General features: G+C 43.8%; 1 long non-coding RNA gene across 1 annotated transcript; it reads right to left on the bottom strand.

Annotated features, from left to right (window-relative positions):
- Positions 1 to 16,310: 16,310 nt before the first annotated feature.
- LOC138987808 (uncharacterized) lies at positions 16,311 to 23,258 on the bottom strand. The gene is made up of 3 exons (XR_011464100.1): positions 23,133 to 23,258; positions 18,446 to 18,567; positions 16,311 to 16,390 (listed from the first exon to the last, which is right to left on the bottom strand). It is a non-coding gene; the product is annotated as an uncharacterized lncRNA (long non-coding RNA).
- Positions 23,259 to 24,414: the final 1,156 nt, after the last annotated feature.

The following is a 24,414-nucleotide window of genomic DNA, read 5'->3' as shown; positions in this document are numbered from 1 at the left end:
GATTGATGTTGGAGCTGAAACGCCAATACTTTGGCCACCTGATGCAAAGAGCTGACTCATTTGAAAAGACCCTGATGCTGGGAAAGATCGAGGGCAGGAGGAGAAGGGGACGACAGAGGATGAGATGGTTGGATGGCATCACCGACTCAATGGACGTGGGTTTGGGTCGACTCTGGGAGTTGGTGATGGACAGGGAGGCCTGGTGTGCTGTGGTTCATGGGGTCACAAAGAGTCGGACACGACTGAGCAACTGAACTGAACTGGCATACACTAAGCTCTCTCAGTGGGGATTGGGGAAAAAATTTGAGTTGATTGCCATGCCCAACTGAATGCATTTCTTAGGCTCAGAGTCTGAATTCTGACTCTACAGTGGCCAACAAACCCTGTGAGGTACGGAGAAGTGGGAAAACCAAAATGCCTTCTTTGGGAGCAAACTGAAACTCGTCTCTCAAGGAAGAATACACTGGGATCTTCATTCTGCAACTAAAGATCCCCCATGCTGCAAGTAAGACCTAGTGCAGCCTAATAAATAAATATTTTTAAAAAACTACACTGGGATCCACTCCAGAAGGTGAGTTGCAGATATACCAAAGAGGCAGATAGAGACAATGGGGAGGGATGTTGAAAGGTGACAAGACCAGGACAGGAGGATCAGGTTGATACAAACACCTAAGAACTTCTGCCCCAGACCTCAGGTGTTTTATACACTGGGCAGGAGAGGCCCAGGGCACAGGGCCTGTGAGATATTTGGAACTTTTGAAAATATTTGGGATCTTGCAAAAAATACTGCTCTAAAATACAAAGAGAAAAAGCTCAGAATGTAAGTTAATGAAGGTTGCTCTGCTGTGCTTAGTCACTCAGTCGTGTCCGACTCTGTGACACTATGGAACTGTAGCGTGCCAGGCTCTTCTGTCCATCGGATTCTCCAGGCAAGAATACTGGAGTGGGTCGCCACGCTTCACTCCAGGGGCTCTTCCTGACCCAGGGACTGAACCAGCATTTCGTTTGTCTCCTGCATTGGGCGGCAGGTTCTTTACCACTAGTGCCACTTGGGAAGCCCCTTGTATTAAAACCATGAACTGTGAAGCCACATTGCCTGTGGTCAGATCTTGGCTCCTCATTTACTTTGTGACTTCTGGCCAACAACACCTGAGTTGTTGTTTACAGTCTCCCCGAGCTTCTATTTCCTCATGTTCTGTAATCCCATATATAAGATGGGGATAGTTATACTACTAATTTCAAAGACTGTTGAAAAGGTTAAATGAGCAAAACACTTAGACGCGTGCTTGGCATACTCTAAGGATGTGTACTGACTGTTATTATCATTGCTTTCTTAGTTGGAAAGAATTCCAAAACGTGAAATTGTAGCCAAATTAAATGAATTTCTCATGAATTTCTCAAATTAAATGAAATTAAAGTAATTTCAGGGCTTCCCTGATAGCTCAGTTGGTAAAGAATCCACCTGCAATGCAGGAGACCTGGGTTCAATCCCTGGGTTGGGAAGATCCCCTGGAGAAGGAAAAGGCTACTCACTCCAGTATTCTTGGGCTTACCTTGTGGCTCAGATGGTAAAGAATCCGCCTGCAATGCAGGAAACCTGGGTTCCATCCCTGGGTTGGGAATATCCCCTGGAGAAGGGAAAGGCTACCCACTCCAATATTCTGGCCTGGAAAATTCCATGGACTATATATAGTCCATGAGGTTGCAAAGAGTCGGACACTAGTGAGTGTCCGACTGACTTTCACAGGAAAGTAATTTCGGAAGCAAAATTATAAGAACTCTTTCCAAAAGATTTCTTAAAACACTGTATCAAGCAAATACAAATGTAAAGAAAATAGTGTCAACCATGATCAACTCATGGCCCATCTTGTTTATCTACATCCCTACCCACTGCCCTGCCCCCAAGCCAGGATTATTTTCAAAAACATTCTAGACATCCATCCTATCATTTTGTTTGTAAATATTTCAACATTTACTTTGAAAAGACAAGGGCTCTTGAAAAAATATAACCACAAAAACACAAAATATAACCCCCCAAACCCAGTAAATATAAATAAACAATAAAATTGTAATACCATCAAATATCTACCCAGAAGTTCAAATATGTGTGTTTGTTTATAGAGCTGGTTTTTTAAAAGAGTTGTTTGAATTAAGGTCCAAATAAAGTCCAGTCATTGTAAATGAATGATGTCTCTTAAATGCCTTTTGATCTTACTGACAATTTTTCTTGTTGAATAAACCAGGTGTTTGTCCCATGGAATTTGTCATAGTCTGGATTATGCTACTTTGTACCTTTCAGAGTCACTTCATACTCCTCCTTTTCCTGGTATTTCCTCTGAGTTCTTTGGTAGTCAGACCAAGTTACCTGACTAGATTCTTATGTAATCAGAATTCTTTAGAAACCTCAGTCAGAGGACCTCGATCAGGAAGCACACAGTATCTGGCTGTATTTCTTTTTGAGACATTTGCAACCACTGATGATCATTGCCTAGATCCATTAATTCATTCAATGTTGTAGAATGGTGATATTCTAATTTTATCATTCCTTCTTTTAATAATTGGAATACTATAAAAAAGAAATGTTCCTTCATCAATTAATTGGTTACCCCAAAGCATAGTTTGTATAAAAGAGGCAAGGTAAATGTTTGATTCTTTCTCTTTATTAATAGTTTTCAGAATAATGACTTAGTTCTCTAGCATCTTCCAGTACAGGGTTGTTTGCTATTTTGGTCACAGTTATTTCTTCATAGTATGGTTATATTACAATTAAATATACAGTTAACTTCTTTCTTTTTTTTTTTTTTTAACTTGCTTTCACTGTTAAATATTGTTTTTATTTAACATTATTTTTCTAATTATATAAAATATCAAAAGATCCCTTGAATCTGCAAAACAAGGTACATTCAACGACTAACTTGTATTTCTATTCTTTCCAATCAGTTTCTTTTTCTCCCTATAGATAACTGTTCATTTTAATGGTATATTTTCCCATTGTCCTTTTCTCTGCCAAATAAGTAAATATACATACATATACATAAAGATTTGTATCTCCCTCTTTTTAGATAAACATTGGCATATTAAACCCTCTTTTGCAAATAACATAGCAAAAATTTTAAAAGTATATTTAATATATGATGTGGTGTTCTTTGGAGGGAATGATGCTAAAGCTGAAGCTCCAGTACTTTGGCCACCTCATGCTAAGAGTTGACTCATTGGAAAAGACTCTGATGCTGGGAGGGATTGGGGGCAGGAGAAAGAGGGGACGACAGAGGATGAAATAGCTGGATGGCATCACCGACTCGATAGACGTGAGTTTGAGTGAACTCCGGGAGTTGGTGATGGACAGGGAGGCCTGGCATGCTGCGATTCATGGGGTCGCAAAAATCAGACATGACTGAGCGACTGAACTGAACTGAACTGAACTGTGGTGCTATTTTGATGTTTGCTATAATAAGCAAGCAGGCCTACGCAAGCTTAAAAAAAAAAAAAGCCCGCTGCTTTTATCTTTCCAGCCAGATAAGATCCATCTCTAAACCAGGCCAGTTTGAGGTGCATAGAGTGATTGAAACCAGCCGGCTGAACGTGGGAAGCTTCGTGGAAAGGATCCCGGTGCAGAGTTCTACCCTCAACACCTTTGTGTAGGGCTTGGGCTTTCAGAAGGTAAGATGAATGATCTCATTAGGTGGACGGCATTAGCTGTTTGACTCTTAACAAATACAGCACCTTAGAATGAGACTTACAAAAACAGCACCTTAGCATGAACACTTTCTGTGCTGTTTTGGTTTGTAGTTTTGAGTTTTTGAGTTTGCGGCTCAAAACATCCCCTTGTATCAGGAGAGGTGGACTCTAGACCCAGAAGCCCATCGGCCAGCAGGGGGCGGGGCGGGGGCGGGGCCGCAGGTGGGTTGTGGGTGGGGCTGGGGTGGGTCTGACTGTTTAGGGGACGTGGCCGGACTCCCGCCGGGCGAGGGAGGTGGAAAGCTGGCTAGGCTGGGTGGCGTGGAGTGGGTGTCTGCTAGCCCACCGAGCTCAGCGTGAGCAGCTGAGGCTTTTCCTGCAGGATGATTCTTCCGTCTAAGCCCAGTCACGCCTCCTCTCTCGCGGCCCCCAGAACCTGGTGTACCAGGCAGCCGAGAAGGAAGAGAGGCCGGTGTAGTGAAGGAGTGAAAAGTATCTAGAATAATCTGGAATACTCGTCCTCTCTTCCGCACAGTCTCAGGCTGCATCTCTGTGACCAGGTCTCGCTAGGAGGTCTGTCTTCTATTACACTCAACGTCTGCCCTCTCTGGTTCCTACGTCTGACTTGTTTGCTCAGACTAACTTTGGTTTTCATTAGAAAGTGTATTTCCCCCTGCATTGACAGCGGCTTCGTTGCTGGGATGGAGAGAGGAGGAACATAGTAATCTAACCTCTAAAGAAGGCTCCTCCGGGGATTCTCAAGTTTCTTGACTCAGAAAAAGGGCAGGCATGAATGATCGTAGGTAGAAGCACATTGATGAGGGCATATACCCAAGTAGAATTCTGTGTGGCTGTGAAAAAGAAAGACGGGTAGATCTATAGGTACCTATATGGAGGAATGTGTATAACATATTGATGACTACAAAATAAATCAAGTTGCAAAATTATGTGCATGTTTGTAAATGTATTGGAAAAGTGCATAGTAATGTTATCAGAGATTTCTTCTAGGAAGTGAGGTTGGAGAATAATTCTATCCCCGACAATGCTTTCTGCTGCAAGTAAAGAACACCTCAACTCAGTGGCTCACACAATAAGAAAATGTATTGCCTTCAAAACAAGAAGTCCACGGGGAGGGGGACCCTGGGGTTGATCAGTTCAATAGGTCAGAACACCATTGGAGACCTAGGTTCTTTCCATATCTCTGCTTTGCCATTCTCTGGGAGCAGGCCTTGTTTTCGGGCAGCTCCCTTCAAGGGGCTTAAGTGCAGCAGTCTCAGGAGAAGCATCCATACTTAGAATTCTCAGCAGAGAAGGCCAAAAGCGCCGAGTGAAAGTCACCTTTGATCAAACTTCACCTGTCAGGGGAGTCTCATGTCTCCCAGGAACAAGTCTGTCTTAGCATCCCAACCGCACTTCATCACTGGCTGGAAGCCACCCTGGAAAGCAGAGCCTTAGGTGCTCAGAGACTGTCAAGTCAGTTAGGGTCCCTGTAGCTGGAGAGCTGAAAAAGAATTCTCTCTTTTTAGGAATAAATGCCCCAACAGACTTTTCCTATGTGTTACAAGGATCACATGTCCATGTGTAAGCCAGCTGAGACCACTATGATTGATAAAGGTAGACCAATAAGAACCATGCCTTCAAGATGGTCAAGTGCCCATCTCCCCAGAAGCATGTGTCTGTTGGGTGGAAGATGGGAAACTGCAAAAATATTTTGTTAGGAAGAAGAAAGTGAGCACGTGTTACTTATATAATGATAGAATAGGAAAGTTAAGAGAATGGGATTTAGCATCAAAAAGAAAAATACTTGATTCCATTTTTGTGACTTATAATCTGTAGTCTTGGGCAAGTAACTTAACATCTTCAGGTCATTATTATTAAAAAGTTGAAAGTGATTTTCACATTTTAAAAAACATAGAATACATTAAAGAGATATAGGTTTCTCTTTTGTCCTAGGGAACAAATTATTCCATATCTAAAGATTCAGAAACATATGTGTTATATTATTTACTGCTTTAGGTTTAGTTATTGTTGTAATATTTCAAAGAACTGGAAAAATACATTTCTTCTATAAGCACAAAGGAAAAAAGTCACAATGATTTATTTTTAACAAGCTGAGTAAAAGGTCCTTCTAGTTCCTTTCAATTTGTTTGCTGTTTAGAATGATAGAATAATATATTTCCCAGAAGGTTGTAAGTTATGGAGTTCTGTGGCTGTTTTGAAAATGATCAGTTTAGTTCTGTTTAGTCATATAGTTAAATATAATCTTGGCTCTTAATAATTTAAAATTATATGAAAGCCCAGTATCTTAATATCACTTTAAGATATGCTAAGAAAACTAGGAAGCTGGGGAATCTTGATTTATTAGTAGGTTTAGGTTTAGATATTTTCCAAAAGATACTAGGTCTTGCAGAAATGAAGTGGTCTTTAGGATGTAAAGTAAGAATTCAGATACACCCGAACTCTGATGAGATCTTAGTAGGATCATTTATCTTTGCTGCTTTTTAGTTTTCTTGTTTAAAAAATAATAACTAAGCTGTTTAAAGACTACCATATCAGTTATCTATTGCTGCATAAAAAGCCCCTGAAATTTAATGACTTAAAACAAGAATCCTTTAATTTCCTCAACATTTCTTTGGGTTATTCATTTAGACTGAGCTCAACTAGATGGATTTCCTGCTGGTTGTCTAGGCTCACTCCTGTGGTGACAGTCGTCTGGTTGAGAGCTGACTGATCTCTGAGGCCTCAGCTGGGATACTCGTCCTCCAGGAGGCTAGCTCAGGCTTCCTCGCATGTCATTCTCAGGGAGCAAGAAAGGGCAAGCCCAGTGTTCAAGCACTTTTAATTCTCTGCTTGTATCATGTGCTGAGTTGTGCCTGCATGCTCAGTCGTGTCCGACTCTTTTCGACCCCATGAACTGCAGCCCGCCAGGCTCCTCTATCCATGGGATTCTCCAGGCAAGAATACTGGAGTGGGTTGCCATTGCCTTCTCCAGGGGATCTTCCCGACTCAGGGGTTGAACTCACGTCTCCTGTGTCTCTTGCATTGATAGGTGCATTTTTTACCACTGAGCCACCTGGGAAGCCCCTGCTTGTACCATGTCTCCTAAAGACATGATACCAGTGTCTTCCATTGGTCAAAGCAAGTCCCATGGCCATACCACACGTCAGTGTGGGAGGGGTCTACCTAAGAGACTGGATCTGGGAAACGGTGATAGAGTGGGAGCCGTTATTGTAACAATCTGCCCAAGGAACAGCACATAAATCAGTCAGCAAATACAGAGAATTACTGCAGATTCTAAATTCTAAATGAGTTATAGTCATAAAACTTGAGGGTAAGTAAAGCAAATTACTCAAAGTACATTTAAAACTGCACAACACCTGGAGAAAAGAGTGGTTTTGAATTCAAAATGAAATTTATTAATATAGCAAAATTGTCATTAGTTTGACATCTGCTTGTCTAGAAACACCCTCCCCAGATGAAAGGTGATGTGGACAGTCCCACTCAGAATCTAGTCTCATCTTGACCACCGATCTTAGGAGCTTCTCTGCTCCCTTCATTTCTTTTCCTTGCACCTGAAATCAATTGTCTTTATACATTTAAAAGAGTTTGTATGTTTTAACTATACATACATTTGTTTATCTTCCTTTCCTCCAGTACAGTGTATAGAAAGCTCCATGATGACAAGAGCAATGTCTGTTTCACTCCTAATTTGTATTAAGCATCTAGCATGGGACTTGGCATATAACAGGACCTAATAAATGTTTCTTGAGAAGTGAATGAAATGATGGACTTCTCTGGTGGTACAGTGAATAGGAATCTACCTGCCAGTGCAGATGACAAGGGTTTGATCCAAGGTCTAGGAAGATTCCACAAGCCGCGAAGCAACTTAGCCCATGCATTACAATGACTGAGCCGCTTTCCAGAACTTGTGAGCTGCAACTACTGAGCCCATGAGTGAGCCCATGCATCCTAAAGCCTATGCTCTGCAGCAAGAGAAGCCACTTCAGTGAGAAACCCATGCACTGCGATGAAGAGCAGCCCCTGCTCATCACAACTAGAGAAAGCCTGTGCAAAGCAACTGAGATGCAGCATGGTCAAAAATAAAAATAAATACATTTAAAAGTTTGGGAGACTTCTCCGGTAGTACAGTGGGTAAGAATCTGCCTGCCAATGCAAGGAGACACAAGTTTGATCCCTTGTTCAGGAAGATCCGACACGCACAGGAGCAACGAACCATGCACTGCAACTACTGAACCCACATGCCACAAGTACTGAAGCCTGTTCTCCACAGTGAAGGGCAGCCCCACTCTCCAAAACTAGACAAAGTCCATGTGCAGCAATGAAGACCCAGCACAGCCAAAAGTAAATACATAAATATATTTTAAAAATGTTGAAAAGCGAATGAAATGAAAATCCACACAAATGCAACACATACCTCCTGATGTGTCCCAGAAACAAGCATCTTCTGTTCTGAAACTACAGTCACCTTTCCCATCTCTTAATGGATGATTCATCCTGTCAATAATTTGTCAGGGGAGGGCAGTAGTTCCTTACTTTAAACTCTGGTCTCCCTATACCTCTTCTGTGAACCAATTCTTCTCTGAACTGTGGCAGAATCAAGTCCCATGGATTCTACCTAAGCTCAACCTGAGCTCTGCCTCCCACCCTCCCTTCTGCCATTGCCTTTGGGGGCTTTGTCAACTTCTCATCAGGATTCCAAACTTAGCCTCCAAACTGGGCTCCTTGCCAGCCATCTTGCCCGATCCCACCTCACCTTCTTGTCAGCTGCCAGAGACATCATCATAAAAATACTTGAAAAATTAATTCTCGGGTGAAAAACCTCCCCCAAACCTAGAGATAAGATCAAGTCCGGACGTTTTGGCGTGAGGTTCAAGGCGCTTCACAGTCTGCCCTGAGGTCCCTCTCCTGGCTCCTCTCTCATCACCGGCCCTCCTTCCTCCCATCCAGCCCCTGCCCCAGCTGTGGGGAATGTTCCAGTGTTGAATAAATGTGCCTACCCTGCCAGAATGGCCATAACTTGATGCCAGCTGTCTCCTTGACCTGGCATTTCTTCACCTCTCCTCCCCCACCTCATGATCTCCTTTATCACTGCTCAGACCTGACTCAGAATTAAATTCTCAGGAAGTCTGTCCAGCCTCCACTGTTCATGTCTCTATTAAAACCCTCGAATGTGATGTTGTAAGTCTGAAATCCCAGTTCCTACTGTTGCCAGCAAGCAAGGAGATTTGTTGAATAAAATGATTGAAGGAAGGAGGAAAACAAGAAATTAGACATGGAAAAAAAAAAAAAGTGTGTTCCACAGTTGGCACCCCATCCTTCACCTCTTTCTTCCTTCTGCCTCTCTATTAGGCTGGATAAGTTACTCTGCAAAGTCTTTTGTGGAGAATATCTGTTGTAATTGTCTGCCTGACTGACATCCCTTCCCTCTTCTGCAAACAGCATCCTTCTTCCTTGTAGAAAAACCTTCCCATTTAGTATGAGTGTGTGTGTGTGTGTGTGTGTGAATGGCTTAGTTGTGTCCAACTTTTGTGACCCCCATAGACTGTAGCCCACTAGGCTCCTCTCTCCATAGAATTCTCCAGGCAAGAATACTGGAGTGGGTAGCCATTCTCTTCCTCAGGGGATCTTCTCAACCCAGGGGTTGAACCCGGGTCACCTGCATTGCAGGCAGATTTTTTTTACCATCTGCGCCACCATGGTTCTGCTCATATCCAGCTCCCAAGGGACTCTATGTCCTCAGACATAATGAATGGCTCCGGATTGGGCACATGACCCAAATGAGACCATTCAAAATCCTACTTAAAAAAAAGTCTTCCTTGAGATTTTTCTGCCAATGGGATTTGGGGAAATGCTCTCCTGCCTCTGAGGAGACTAAGCTGGTAGGAGGTAAGTTGGAGCTGCCAGTGATCATTATATTCTCCAGTAGAGAAGACCTGTTTAACAGAAAGGGAGTCCTGATAACATCATTTGAGCTCCTGGATCAAGATGTGCCTGAAGCCAACAGCCTTTCCTTCCCATGCGTCAATGAGTTGTCTTTTCATTTAATCTAGTTACTTTGGGGTTTGTGTCAATTGCACCTGAAAGAGTCCCCAATGACTATTTTTTTAATAAAAATGCTTCATTATTATCTCACCTTTACTCTGAGAAAGTGTGGATTAGACATGAAAAGTAAGGCACTGCTCTCACAATATCGGGTAGGAGGCAGAATCTTTGGGTGAGGAAACTATGGGTCTCTAGCCTCTCTTGGTTCGGTTTCTGTGAGTCAGAGCAGAGTCTTGGGTCACTGCAGCTTCATTCTTGTCTGGTTGTGCAAGAAATCAGGCAAACCCATTTCCAAATGTAAATACCAAAATTCATTCCTTTGGCTAAGTTTAGCTTTTTTTTGGCTTAGTTCTCTTTTGGATTGTAAACATTCTTACTGTTGCAGATACTATCCGTATGGCCACTTTAAGATGTCTGGGTTAAGAAGCCTGGTGCTTGGTACTTCCCTAGTGGACCAGTGGCTGGGATTCTGAGTTCCCAGTGAAGGGGACTAAGGTTGGATTCCTGGTCAGGGGACTAGATCCCACATGCTGCAACTAAGAGTTCACATGCGACAACTAAAGATCCTGAAACAGCACTGCCAAATAATTAAAAGAAGAATAAGAAACCTGATGTTCCTTCTCCAAGTACTAAAGCCATGGGCCTTTCCACCTCGTTCCCCCTGCTCCCAGTGATTTTCACAAACCATAAAGTTTATTCTTACTAATGTTCAGAAAAATCTAAAATGAGCACTTACTCCTAGATCCTTCTGTCAAAGTCCGTCTCAAGCACAGAAGATGTAACATGGCTGCTGAATAGAAATACTAGGAAACTTGAGAAAGGCCTCACACATTTTTGGGGAACCAGTTGGTGCTTGTGGGTGCATACTCAGTGGCTCAGTTGTGTCAGACTCTGGAATCCCATGGCCTGCAGCCTGCCAGGCTCCTCTGTCCATGGAATTTTCCAGGCAAGAATACTGGAGTGGGTTGCCATTTCCTACTTTAAGATCTCTCCATACACAGGGGTTCAAAGGGTTTTTTGTGTTTTTTTTTCCAAACGGAGAATCCTTCTTTAGAAGTTCTCAGTAAAATTATGGGCCATTTTTGGAAAGAGAAACTGTAAAAGAGGCAGGAGTGACAAGACTCAACTAGTACAAAAATCTGCTTTTAAACCATTGTTGGCAGCTCAAAAGAGGCCTCTGAACCCCTGGGATGATGCTGAGAAAGGAGCACAGGTGACATGCCTGCCAAATACAGTCAGCTGGACTCTTTCATTTGAGGATAGCTTGTCTAAAAGGGTCCATGAAAAGCTAGCATTAGAAAGGAGTGTCCAGGAGGCCGGGAACACGAGCTATATGTGGCTTGCTCATTGACCTTCTTTTCTTTTGCTCTGTAGCAACCTTGAGATCACTGCCGAGTGAGCCCCTTCAAGGGGTTCTCGTTGAGATCAGGTGCAAATCTTCCATCTCATAGTTATCGATAAACATGCTAGGAGACTTCCTTGGCGGTCCAGTGGTTAAGACTCCTCGCTTCCAATGCAGGGTGCATGGGTTCAATCTGGTGGGGGAACTAAGATCCCGCATGCTGCACAGTGCAGCCAAAATAAAAAAATAAACAAGGCTGGCACTAATCTCCCTGAAACTTATCTTGGGTCCATGCTTATGAAGCAATACACAAACTTGGCAGCTTACAACCACGTGCCATATACCACCTCACAGACTGGTAGCCAGGGATCTAGCCAGGGTGAGTTCTTATCTGAAGGATCAATAAAAAACCTGCTTCCAAGCTCATTTTTCTTTTTTTAAGTTAATATATTTTTTAAAAAGTATGTGTTTATTTTGCTGCATCGGATCTTATTCTCTTCATGTGGGATCCTTCGTTGTGGTGCATGGTGGTGCATGGACTCTAGTTGTGTCCCAAGGGCTCAGTTGTTGCAGCACACAGACTTTACTGCTCTGCAGCATGTGGGATCTTATTTCCCCAACCAGGGATTGAACCCACAGTCCCTGTATTGGAAGGCAGATTCTTAGCCACTGGACCACCAGGGAAGTCCCCTTAACTTTTTAAAAGGAGTTTCTTTTTAAATATGGTTTGCATTCATGATTCAAAATTCAAGAGATACCAAAAGATATGCAGCTGAAGTCACACCCACCTCTGTCTCCACGTCCCTAGTCCCTCACTGGAAACAACTATTGTTCAGTTCAGTTCAATTCAGTTCAGTTGCTCAGTCATGTCCGACTCTTTGCGACCCCATGAATCGCAGCACGCCAGGCCTCCCTGACCATCACCAAGTCCCGGAGTTCACTCAGACTCACGTCCATCGAGTCAGTGATGCCATCCAGCCATCTCATCCTCTGTCATCCCCTTCTCCTCCTGCCCCTAATCCCTCCCAGCATCAGAGTCTTTTCCAATGAGTCAACTCTTCGCATGAGGTGGCCAAAGTACTGGAGTTTCAGCTTTAGCATCATTCCTTCCAAAGAAATCCCAGGGCTGATCTCCTTCAGAATGGACTGGTTGGATCTCCTTGCAGTCCAAGGGACTCTCAAGAGTCTTCTCCAACACCACAGTTCAAAAGTATCAATTCTTCTGCGCTCAGCTTTCTTCACAGTCCAACAATCACATCCATACATGGCCACAGGAAAAACCATAGCCTTGACTAGATGGACCTTTGTTGGCAAAGTAATGTCTCTGCTTTTCAATATGCTGTCTAGGTTGGTCATAACTTTCCTTCCAAGGAGGAAGTGTCTTTTAATTTCATGGCTGCAGTCATCATCTGCAGTGATTTTGGAGCCCCAAAAAATAAAGTCAGCCACTGTTTCCCCATCTATTTCCCATGAAGTGATGGGACTGGATGCCATGATCTTCGTTTTCTGAATGTTGAGCTTTAAGCCAACTTTTTCACTCTCCACCTTCACCTTCATCAAGAGGCTTTTTAGTTCCTCTTCACTTTCTGCCATAAGGGTGGTGTCATCTGCATATCTGAGGTTATTGATATTTCTCCCGGCAATCTTGATTCGAGCTTGTGTTTCTTCCAGTCCAGCGTTTCTCGCGATGTACTCTGCATATAAGTTAAATAAGCAGGGTGACAATATACAGCCTTGACGTACTCCTTTTCCTATTTGGAACCAGTCTGTTGTTCCATGTCCAGTTCTAACTGTTGCTTCCTGACCTTCATACAAATTTCTCAAGAGGAAGGTCAGGTGGTCTGGTATTCCCATCTCTTTCAGAATTATTGTTACTACTTTGTAAATCCTTACACAGATAGAATCTGTACTTATAAGCAAGTACATATATAGATTCTTTTTCTCTTTTCTCTTTTTAAAAACAAAAAACAGAATGGTAGTATGCTATTCATGTGGCTATATACCTTGCTCTGGCTTATTATATTTAAAAATGATTTTGGAGACTGTGCATATTAGCACATTAAAGCTTTCTCATTCTTTTTATGGAGGCCAAGCATTTCCTTTTATGGATATGTCATCATTTATTTGGACTTCCCCTGTGGCTCAGCAGTAAAGAATCTGTTTGCAATGCAGGAGACATTAGGTTCAATCCCTGGGTTGGGAAGATCCCTAGGAGAAGGAAACGGCAGCCCATCGCAGTATTCTTGCCTGGGAAATCCCATGGACAGAGGAGCCTGGTGGGCTACAGTCTAGAGGGAGTTGCAAAAGAGTGAGACATTACTAAACAACTAAACAACAACATAATTTATTTAAATGGTCCTCTCTTGCTGGATGCTATACACTGAATGTTTGTATTTCTCCCAAATTCACGTTACATCCTAATGCCCAGTGTGATGGTATTAGGAACCAGGCCTCTGAGTGGTAATTAGGTCATGATAATGGAGCCCTCCTGAATGGGATCAAGTGTTTATAAAGATTAAGATGTGTTTACAAGACTCCACCAAGATCCCTCTCCCCTTCTACCAGGTGAGGACACTGCAAGAAGATGGCCCTCTATGAACAAGGAAGTGTGCTCACACAAGACAGATTTGTTGGTGCCTTGATCTTGGAGTTCCAGCCTCCAGAAATGTGAGGAATAAATTCATGTTTTTAAATCAACTCTCTATCCGTTTTTCCCTACTATCTTATGTTTCCTGTCCCAGGACACAGCCAATGTTATCAGTTTCATTTGTGAATTGCCAGAGAAGGTTCATGAATATGCAACCATGGACATATATGAATAGATAGATAAACAGATGTTAGATCAGTTGATTGATCTATCGGTATCTTTTTTTACACATTATTACACAAAAGGAAATGCTAACCCACTCCAGTATTCATGCCTGGGAAATGCCATGGACAGAGAAGCCTGGCAGGCTACAGTCCATGGGGCTGCAGAGGGTCAGATACAGTTTAATTAGCAACTAAAAAACAACCACATACCATATTCATATGTACACCCTGCAGTACAATGGCTTTTTAGAAAACTCAACAATATAGAGCAATCTAGAAGAAATTGAATGCTTTTAAAAATGTATTCAGTAAGCTGATTACGTGAACATTTAAGATGCACATGGGGACATGTCAAGAATTTTGAGTTTCGGTTCTTTCTTCTTTACAGCTGTGAGGAAATGAAGTTACAGTCATGCTGCCATTCCAGCCAATCATGGAGAGGCTTCCCTGGTGGCTCAGATGGTAAAAATCTGCCTGTAATGTGGGAGACCTGCGTTCGATCCCTGGGTCAGGAAGATCCCCTGGAGAAGGAAATGGCAACCCACTCCAGCATTCTTGCTTGGAGAATTCCATGGACAGAGGAGCTTGGCAAGCTACAGTCCATGGAGTCGCAGAGTCAGACATGCCTGAGGGACTAACGCTTGATAGAGAGGTGTCACAAAAGCACAAAGGACTGGGAGGAATTTGCCTACAGGATTCTTAAATGGGGTGACATGTGAGGCTGCAGACCAAGTGTTTCTAAGACTACAGGCTCTTCCAGGCTGGTTTTGAATGCACATTCACATACAATGTTGTGTTAGTCAGGGTTCTCCAGAGAGACAGAACCAACAGAATGTGTATGTTTACATACAGAAAAGATTTTAAGAAATTTATAAGGAGCTGGCTCACATTGTTATGGAGGCTGGTAAGTCCAAAATCAGCTGTGTGGATGAGCAGTCTTAATACCCAGAATTGCTGACAATGCAGGTGAAGTCTGAAGTTTTTGCAAAAAGGAAAATGTTCTGAAGCTAGATGGTAGCACAACAATATGCATGTACTTGACACCACCAAACTATACACCTAAAAAATGGTAAATGTTATGTGGGTTTTACTGCGATTAAAAAATAAATTTCATCACTTTAAAAATAACCTTTTATTGTCTCACTATTTCTGTGAGTCAAATTTAGGAACATGAGACTTCCTGATGGTCCAGTGGTTAAGACTCTGTGTTTCCACTACAGGGGGCACAGGTTCAATCCCTGGTTGGCAAATTAAGATCCCAAATGCTGCAGTGTGGCCCTCCAAAAAAAGAGATTTAGGAGCAGCTTAGCTGGGTGATTCTGGTACAAGGTCTCATAAAGTTACAGTCAGATGTTGGCTGGGGCTGCAGTCATTGAAGTCATCTGAAGGCTTAACTGGGGTTGGAGGATCTGCTTCCAAGATCCTTCCATGTGACTTACATGGCTGCTGGCTGAAGGCCTTGGGTCCACACCGCTTATTGGCAGAAAGCCTTAACTTCTCACCGCATGAACCTCTCCCTAGGGCTGCTTGAGCATCGTCATAACATGGCAGCCAGTGTCCCCTAGAACCAGCCATCCCATTCTCGTGAGAAGCACATGTCATTTATGATTTAGCCACAGATGACTCATATTTACGCAGCATCCTCTTTGTTAGAAGTGAGTCACTGAGTCCTGTTATGCTCAGGGATATTAGTCTCCAACTTTTGAAGGAACTAGCGTTAAATAATTTGTAAACATGCTATAAATCACTCTGGCATTCAAACTGAAGTAGGAAGACATTCTAATAAAAACCACTTAATTTCTCTAAGCGTTTGTTTGCTCAAATGACATAAAGTTTCTTTTTGTTTGCTCAAATGTCAGTGACCAAAGTGATGAAGTATGTGACTGGTCTGGTCTGGGTCTCCTTGAACTTCATGGTATGTGTTACTGCTGCTAAGTCGCTTCAGTCGTGTCTGACTCTGTGCGACCCCATAGATGGCAGCCCACCAGGCTCCCCCATCCCTGGGATTCTCCAGGCAAGAACACTGGAGTGGCTTGCCATTTCCTTCTCCAACGCATAAAAGTGTAAGGTGAAAGTGAAGTCGCTCAGTCGTGTCCGACTCCTAGCGACCCCATGGACTGCAGCCTACCAGGCTCCTCCGTCCATGGGATGTATGTATTACTCTACCAAAAAAAAGATGGATTCTGTTTCCCAGGGAAAGGGGGATGGGGTGCTAGGTAGTCCAGTGTGGCCAGATATCCATAGTACATACCACATTAACTCAGAAAGTGTCCACATGAGCATACTCCAACAAAGGCATTGCCCTCTGACCTGAGTTAATACTAATTTACCTTGTATTCATGAAGTCAGTTAAAGGAGTCAGCATTTTCCTTCTTTTTAATTTTTAAAAATTGTGATCTAGGAATTCCCTGGTAGGCCAGTGGTTAAGACTCCTCACTTCCATTGTAGGGGGCACAGGTTCAGTCCTTAGATCAGGAATTAGAATCCCACCTGCCTCTTGGTGCAGCCAAGAAAAAACAAAGTAAAAGACACAGAACAGAAAATTCACCATTTTAACCATTTTCAAGTATCCATCTGAGTGGAATTAGGTACATTCACATTGTTGTGCAACCACCACCATCACGCATCCACAGAACTCTCTTCATTTCCTCAAACTGAAATTCTGGGCCCAATGAACACTAATTCCCTGTTTCTCCCTCCCCACAGTCTCTGGTAACCACCATTCTGCTCTGTGTCTCCACGAATTTGCCTGCTTTAAATACCTCATATAATGGAATCATGCATACTTGTTCTTTCATGTCTGACTTATTTCACTTAGCATGATGTCCTCTCAGTTCATCTATGTGATAGTGTGTGTCAGAATTTCCTTCCTTCTTAGGCTGAATAATGTCCCATTGCAGGCCTCCCAGGTGGCACTGGTGGTAAAGAACCTGCCTGCTAATGCAGGAGACATCTAGTGTTCTTGCCTGGAGAATCCCATGGACAGAGAAGCTCGGCAGGCTACAACCCATAGGGTCGCAAAGATCTGGACACGACTGAGCCACTTAGCATGCAGGCAATGCCCCGGTGCAGGTACAGACCACATTTTGTTTCTCCATTTACCCATCAGTGAACCCGTGGATTGGCTCCACCTTTTGGCTCTTGTGAATAATGCTTCTATGAACACAGATGTGGAGTCCCAGCATTTGATCAGTCTTCAGCAATCGAAGACTTTATTCAAGGATTTAGGTCCTAAGTCTCTAGCCCTTGCAGGTGTGTCAGAGGGAAAGGGCACCAGATGTGCAAGCAGAAGATGGAGGTTGACATCTCCAACCCGCCTAACATCAGCTACATGCTCTTGAGTGAGTCACCTTACCTCTCTGAACCTCATTGGGTTTCCTGGAGACTCAAAGGAAATAATAAAAATTGAATGACTGTGCAGCCACTATGGAAAACAGTATGAAGTTTCCTCAAAAAATTAAAAATAGAACTACCATAAGTTCCAGCAATTTCACTCCTGAATTTTATCCAAAGAAAACACTAATTAGAAAAGATACGTGCACTCCTATGTTATTGCAGCATTCTTTACAATAGCCAAGATATGGAAGTGACTTAAATGTCCATTGATAGGTGAACAGATAAAGAATATCGTTGCTGTTGTTCAGTCACTAAGTCGTGTCTGACTCTTTTGCAACCCCATGTACTACAGCCCTCTAGACTCTTCTGTCCATGGGATTTCCCAGACAAGAATGCTGGAGTGGGTTGCCATTTCCTTCTCCAGAGATCTTCCCGACCCAGGTATCAAACCCGTCTCCTGCAATGGCAGATGAAATCTTTATCACTGAGCCATCAGAGAAGCCCAAAGAAGAATAATACTCAGCCATAAATAGGAATGAAATCTTATTATTTGTGATCAACCTAGAGGATATTATGCTAAGTGAGGTAAGTCAGACAGGAAAAGACAAATACTGTATGATTTTACTTAAATATATAATCTACAAAATAACAAGTATGCAAACAACAAAGTAGAAATAGCATCATAGATGTGGAGAACAAACAGGTAATTGCCAGAGGGGAGGGGCCTGAGGGAGAAGGAAAATAGGTAAGGCAGACTGAGGCACAAACTTCTAGCTGCAAAATAAATGAGTCATACATATGAAATGCACAGTGTGGGGAATATAGCCAATAATAATGTAATATCTCTGAGTGGTAACATAACATAGTCAGACTTATCTTGGTGATCATTTTGAAATGTATAGAAATATTGAATAACTATGGGCTTCCCCGCTGGCTTAGCAGTAAAGAATCTGCTTGCAAGGCAGGAGTCACAGGAGATGCAGGTTCAATCCCTGGGTCAGGAAGATCTCCTGGAGGAGGGTATGGAAACCCACTTCAGTATCTTGCCTGGAGAACCCCATGGACAGAGGAGCCAGGCAGGCTACAGTCCATGAGGTTGCAAGAGAGTCTGGGTCTGGATCACGGACACAACTGAAGCGACTTATCATGCATGCACATGCGTAACAGGAACTAACAGAATGCTTTAGATCAATTATACTTCAAAACCAAACTCACCGAAAAAGAGATCAGGGTACTTCCCTGGTGTTCCAATGGTTAAGACTCCATATGTCCAATGCAGGGGGTGTGGGTGTGATCCCTGGTCAGAGAACTAAGATCCCACATGATATGTGGAGTGGCTGTGGGGGAAAAAAAAGATCAGATTTGTCAGATTTGTATTTACCAGAGACAGAGGGCTGGGGGTTTGACAGAAAGGGGAATTGATGAAGACAATCAAAAAGTACAAACTTCCAGACTTCCAGTTATAACAGAAATAAGTACTAGAGATGTAATGTGTGTGTGTGTGTGTGCTTAATTAGTCAGTTCTGGCCGACTCTTTGCGACCCCATGGACTGTAGCCCACCAGGCTCCTCTGTCCATGGGATTCTCCAGGCAAGAATACTGGAGTGGGTTGCTATTTCCTTCTCCAGGGGATCTTCCTGACCCAGGGACTGAACTCCGGTCTCCTGCATTGCAGGCAGATTCTTTACCATCTGAGCCACCAGGAAAGTCCAGGGATGAGATGTATAACATAAATATAATTAACACTGCTGGGTGTTTTATATGAAAGTTGTTAAGAGATTAGTAAATCCTGAGTTCTCATCACAGGGAAAATTTTTTTTCTAGTACTTGAATTTTGGTTCTGTATGAGATGACAGATGTTCACTAAACATATTGTGATCATTTCATGATCTATGTATGTAAATTGTTAGGCTGTACATCTTGAACTTATACAGTTCTGTATGTCAGCTATATCTCAATAAAACTGGAAGAAGGCTATAAAACAAAACAGGCAGGGACCAGATGCTAACTTATATGCCCAAAACTCCCTCTGCCACCAGCTCCACTGGGAGAATTTCTTGAGATAGGCTTGGAGTTTTTATAACGTGTGCCAATGCAGCCTTTTATACATAGCAACACTGACTCAGGCAGGCTGAAATAAATATATCTATGATGATTAATTCACTTTTTAGGAACCGTGAATTTGTGCATTACTATAAATAGAGGAATATTTTAGTGCATAAGAAAACTGAGGGGACATTTTATAAGTCATCATAATAAGAATGGGCTTCCCTGGTAGCTCAGCTGGTAAAGAATCCTGCCATGCAGGAGACCCAGGTTCGATCCCTGGGTCAGGAAGATCCCCTGGAGAAGGGAATGGCATCCCACTCCACTATTCTTGCCTGGAGAATTCCATGGACAAAGGAGCCTGGCAGGCTACAGTCCATGGGGTTGCAAAGAATCAGACACAACCAAGCAACTTTCACTCACTAATGAGCATGACATTCCAGTGAAATATATAAACACCACCTGGAATATGAATAAAAATTGTCAATAACCATTGGGATAAAATTAAAGATTTAAAAACATTATTAGCTTCACTTGATGAAATGTTGATTCATGTTACTCTGAAGAGTTTTATTCACAGAAAGTTTAAAATGAAGGAAGGACTTTCCTGGTGGTCCAGAGGTTGGGACTCTGCACTTTCCCTGCAGGGGAGTTTTGGTCCCTAGTCAGGAAGTTCTGCATGTGGATGGGGAGGACAGACTCCAAACATTTCCCAGGGAAGAGTCCTTTTCATACAGGGCTCAGTGGATTGCACTATCACAATGATTAGAGAGACTAGTGGGTACGAGCAGAGGCCTGGGAGCTAGGAGAACCAGATCGGCCTGAGGATTCTCATCTGTAGAATAGGAAGAATAATAGTCCCTATCATGTGAGGCTCTCATGCAGATAACATTAAGGTGAAAAGGACTAAACTGGATGTCCAAGAAATGATTGATACATGATAGGATGACTCAAGCATAAGACTGTCGGCTACTTCTGCTAGCTTTTATTTATTTATCTATTATTATTATTTTTTAATGGGAAAGCCAAGGAAAACACCCTGGTGCTGGGAAAGATTGAGAGCAGGAGAAGAGGGTGACAGAATGAGATGGTGAGATGGCATCATTGACTCAATGGACAGGAATTTGAGCAAACTTAAGAAGATAGAGAAGGACAGGGAAGCCTGGTGTGCTGCAGTCCGTGGGGTCACAAAGAGTCGGACAAAACTGAGTGACTAAACAACTCATTTTAGTTAAGTGTGTGGTTTAAACACAGAAAAGACAACCACAATTGGAATTTTGCTGACAATATAGTAGTCTTAGCATAAGTTGAACAAGCATAATTTTTAAAAAAATCTCTGAAACAATCACTCCATCTGAACAAAGGAAATAGACTTGGTTCACAAAGGGAGGGAGCTTTCCTTCACCTTTACAAGGTTGTGGGCTTAGTTATATTTAGTTATTATTATGATGGATAGCAAACATGAGGCTGGGGCAGTGCCTGTTTTTAACACCCAGTGTTTTCCAAGAGCATTTTGATTCTGGGTTGCTCCCCCAAAAAAGCAAGAAACAAGCTTGCCCACAAACCCAGATAAAAAGCAAGAGCCTGCAGCATTATCACACATCTGGTGACCAGACAAGTTCCCTGAATCTAGCTGGGATGGAAGTTCCTCAAGAGCAGAAACTTGTATTAGACACTCTGTAACCCTAGAACAGAGTCGGATATGGGTTGGATGCTTCACATATGGTAATTAACCAGAAGAAAGAAACATGAAGCACTGCACTGATTGAGAACAGTGACCCCCCCTCCCGCCCCCAGCTTGATGTGGCACAGTGTGGTTTTGGTGTTTAAAAAATCACTCTCAGGGAGTGGTGGAACTTTCATTCGTTACTCCTGGGAGTATAAACAAGGACTGCTTTTCTGGAAAAGCAATTTGGCCATGTGTAAGGAGAGCCTTAAGGCTGTAAACACAAAGATACTCATGGCAACATTATTCATATTTTAAAATAAGCAAGAAACTAAATGTCTAATGAAGAGAACCAGGAGGCCTAGTACTTTAGCTCCACTGGAAGCACTATTGTGCTGCTGATTGTTAAAGATATGTTTCCTCTCTTACACCTCTTGATATTGAATTTCTGTAATGTCCTGGGCACTGTTCTGGACTATTGGGATATAACAAAGGGGAAAAAACATGCAAAGAAGTTATTCTGCTGGGTTATACATTTTGGGGGCTTCCCTAGTGGCTCAGTGGTAAAGACTTCACCTGTCAATGCAGGAGACATGAGTTTGACCCCTGGGTTGGGAAGATGGGAATGACAACCTACTCCAGTAATTTTGCCTGGAGAAACCCATGGACAGAGGAGCCTGGCTGGCTACAGTCCATGGGGTCACAAAGAGTGGAACAAGACCGAGGGACTATGCAACAACAACAGTACATTTTAGGAGGAGAGAGGAGACAGCCTGAGACGGAGAAAATAGGGCAAGTTATAAGGCTGTCAGGGCTATACAAACAAAAGAATAAGGTAAGGGGTAGGGGTGTCTGAACAGGCTTCTGTGTAAAATACAATGGCAGTATAAGTCTCATTCTTTGGCAAACTCTGAAGTGTCGATGGAAGCCAGGCAGTTATCTGGCGGACTACATAATAAGATGGAAAATGCTAGTATTAAGTGAAAAGCTGGGTGCAAAACTATGCATTGTGTGTGTGTGGGAGGGGAAAGCTGAAAAGAAGTAATCAGTTCAGTTCAGTCCCTCAGTCCTGTCTGACTCTTTGCGACCCCATGGACTGCAGCACTCCAGGCCTCCCTGTCCATCACCAACTTCTGGAGTTTACTCAAACTCATGTCCATTGAGTCGGTGATGCCATCCAACCATCTCATCCTCTGTCGTCCCCTTCTCCTCCCGCCTTCAATCTTTCCAAGCATCAGGGTCTTTTCAAATCAGTCAGTTCTTCGCATCAGGTGGCCAAAGTATTGGAGTTTCAGCTTCAGCATCAGTCCTTCCAATGAATATTCAGGACTGATTTCCTTTAGGATGGACTGGTTGGATCTTCTTGCAGTCCAAGGGACTCTCAAGAGTCTTCAGAAGAAGTAATAAACGCAGCAAAAGCAGTTTGAAGGGGAAGATTTTGGATGATGCTTTTTCTTCTTCCCACTTAGCATTTTCTTAATCATCTTTGGCTAGCGTATTTTAATGTTATAACAAAAAACTACGTCTTGAAAGAGGTCTCTCCGGCGGCGGCCGGCAGGGGGCGCGCGGCCCCCGCTCGGCGTCGCTCGGCCTCGAGTTCCCACAGGGCCCCGGGCGCCATGGGCTGCGCCAAGAGCAAGGAGGGGCGGGCGGCCGAGCGGAAGGCCAAACGCAAGAGTGACCGGGGCGGTCGCACGGCAGGTACGACCGAGGGCGGAGGCGCGGCCCCGGGACCCTCCAGACGGCTGGCGCCGGCCCGCTGTGGTTGGGGCCCCACGCTCCAGGCTCCTCGGCCGGGCTGCCTTTGGCCGTCGTCGCGGGCCTGACGGGTGCCAAGCTGGAGAATCCAAAAACGGGCGAGGCCTGTCCGGCTGCGGGCGCCGGCGATGCCCGCGGCTGAGAGAGGCCACCCCACCCCCCGACTCCACACACCCCCCCCCCGCCCCCGCCACACACACCCGTTCACCGAGAGACTCAGAGGTGGCGGCTGGCGGAGGGCCGCCGGGCTTGTAGCTTTCAAGGGGGTTGGAGGCAGGTGCCGGCAGACCGGACCTGCGAAGAGCGTTCAGAGTCCACCTTATGGAGAATTACTGGCCTTTTTTTTTTTTTCTCGCGGGGTGTGGAAGGTGCACCCTTGTTACAAGCACCGCGTTCCCAAAGAAGGAGAAGGGAAGGAACCAAGCCACTTACTGCTGCTGCTGCTAAGTCGCCTCAGTCGTGTCCGACTCTGTGCGACCCCATAGACGGCAGCCCACCAGGCTCCCCCGTCCCTGGGATTCTCCAGGCAAGAACACTGGAGTGGGTTGCCATTTCCTTCTCCAGTGCATGAAAATGAAAATTGAAAGTGAAGTCGCTCAGTCCTGTCCGACTCCTAGCGACTACCCCGGGGTAATTACCCCCCCTCGCAGGGTTTCCCTTGTAGCTCAGTCGGTAAAGAATCTACCTGCAGTGCAGGAGCCCTGGTTTCGATCCCTGGGTTGGGAAGATCCCCTGGAGAAGGAAATGGCAACCCACTCCAGTGTCCTTTCCTGGAAAATCTCATGGACAGAGGAGCCTGGTGGGCTGCAGTCCATGGGGTCACAAAGAGTCGGGCACTACTGAGCGACTAACACTTCCTTACTTACTCAGGAATCCAGGACCCTGGGCTGAGAGTGACAGACTCAAAGCGCCAGAGGCGGTTTTACACCAGTTTTATCTGGAGATTCTGATTGGGTAGGTCTTGTGTGAGGCGCCGCCATGTACCCTCAGGCCCCCACACCCTCTTGCCATCTATCCCCAATCTTATCAGACAGATCTTGCCCCTACTCCCGTGAATCTTCACGTTTCTGACGCACTTTATCCTTCAGCACGTTTCTGACGCACCCCACTGTATCCTTTCAATTACTCTTTGAGGTGAGAAAGATTCTTGTATTTCCTCGGCTTTGCAGGTAATGGCCATAGTGGCTAACAGTTACTAAGCACTGTTCAAACACTTGACGTGGACAATCTTATTTTACAGATACAGAAACTGAGGCACCTAGAGGTTACAAAACCCGCCCAAAGTTCCGCAGCTGATAAGTGGTAGAATATGGGTGGGGTAGAACATGGCTGAGGCAATTTGATTCCAAAGCCCAGGTCTTCACCATTGTACTCCACCTCTCACCTCTGATTTTCCCAAGTGTAAAAAGTGAGACCCACAAAAGTAACTTGCCCGATTTAAAAAAAAAAAAAAGTGTTTTGTTTTTTTTTTTTTTTAAACCAAGGTGTAGTTGATTTACAATGTTGTGTGAATTGTAACCTGCCCAGCTGATGGAGTTGGTAAATGCTGTAGGGTCTGCCTCTTTCAGAGACTTAAAATTTAGTTAGGGCAGCATATGGTGAAGGTCTAAGAGGAATGTTAGAAACAGCCAAGTGGGGAAGGCAACTCCCTTGGAAATAAGGATTTTGCAGGGGTATCTCAAAGATGTCTTGCTCTGGGAGTAGCTGATAAGAC

The sequence above is a fragment of the Bos mutus genome, chromosome 5, assembly GCF_027580195.1.
Source record: "Bos mutus isolate GX-2022 chromosome 5, NWIPB_WYAK_1.1, whole genome shotgun sequence".
Lineage (NCBI taxonomy): Eukaryota > Metazoa > Chordata > Mammalia > Artiodactyla > Bovidae > Bos > Bos mutus.
The sequence above is the reverse complement of the archived record's forward strand: the minus strand, read 5'-3'. Positions and strand labels throughout refer to the sequence as shown.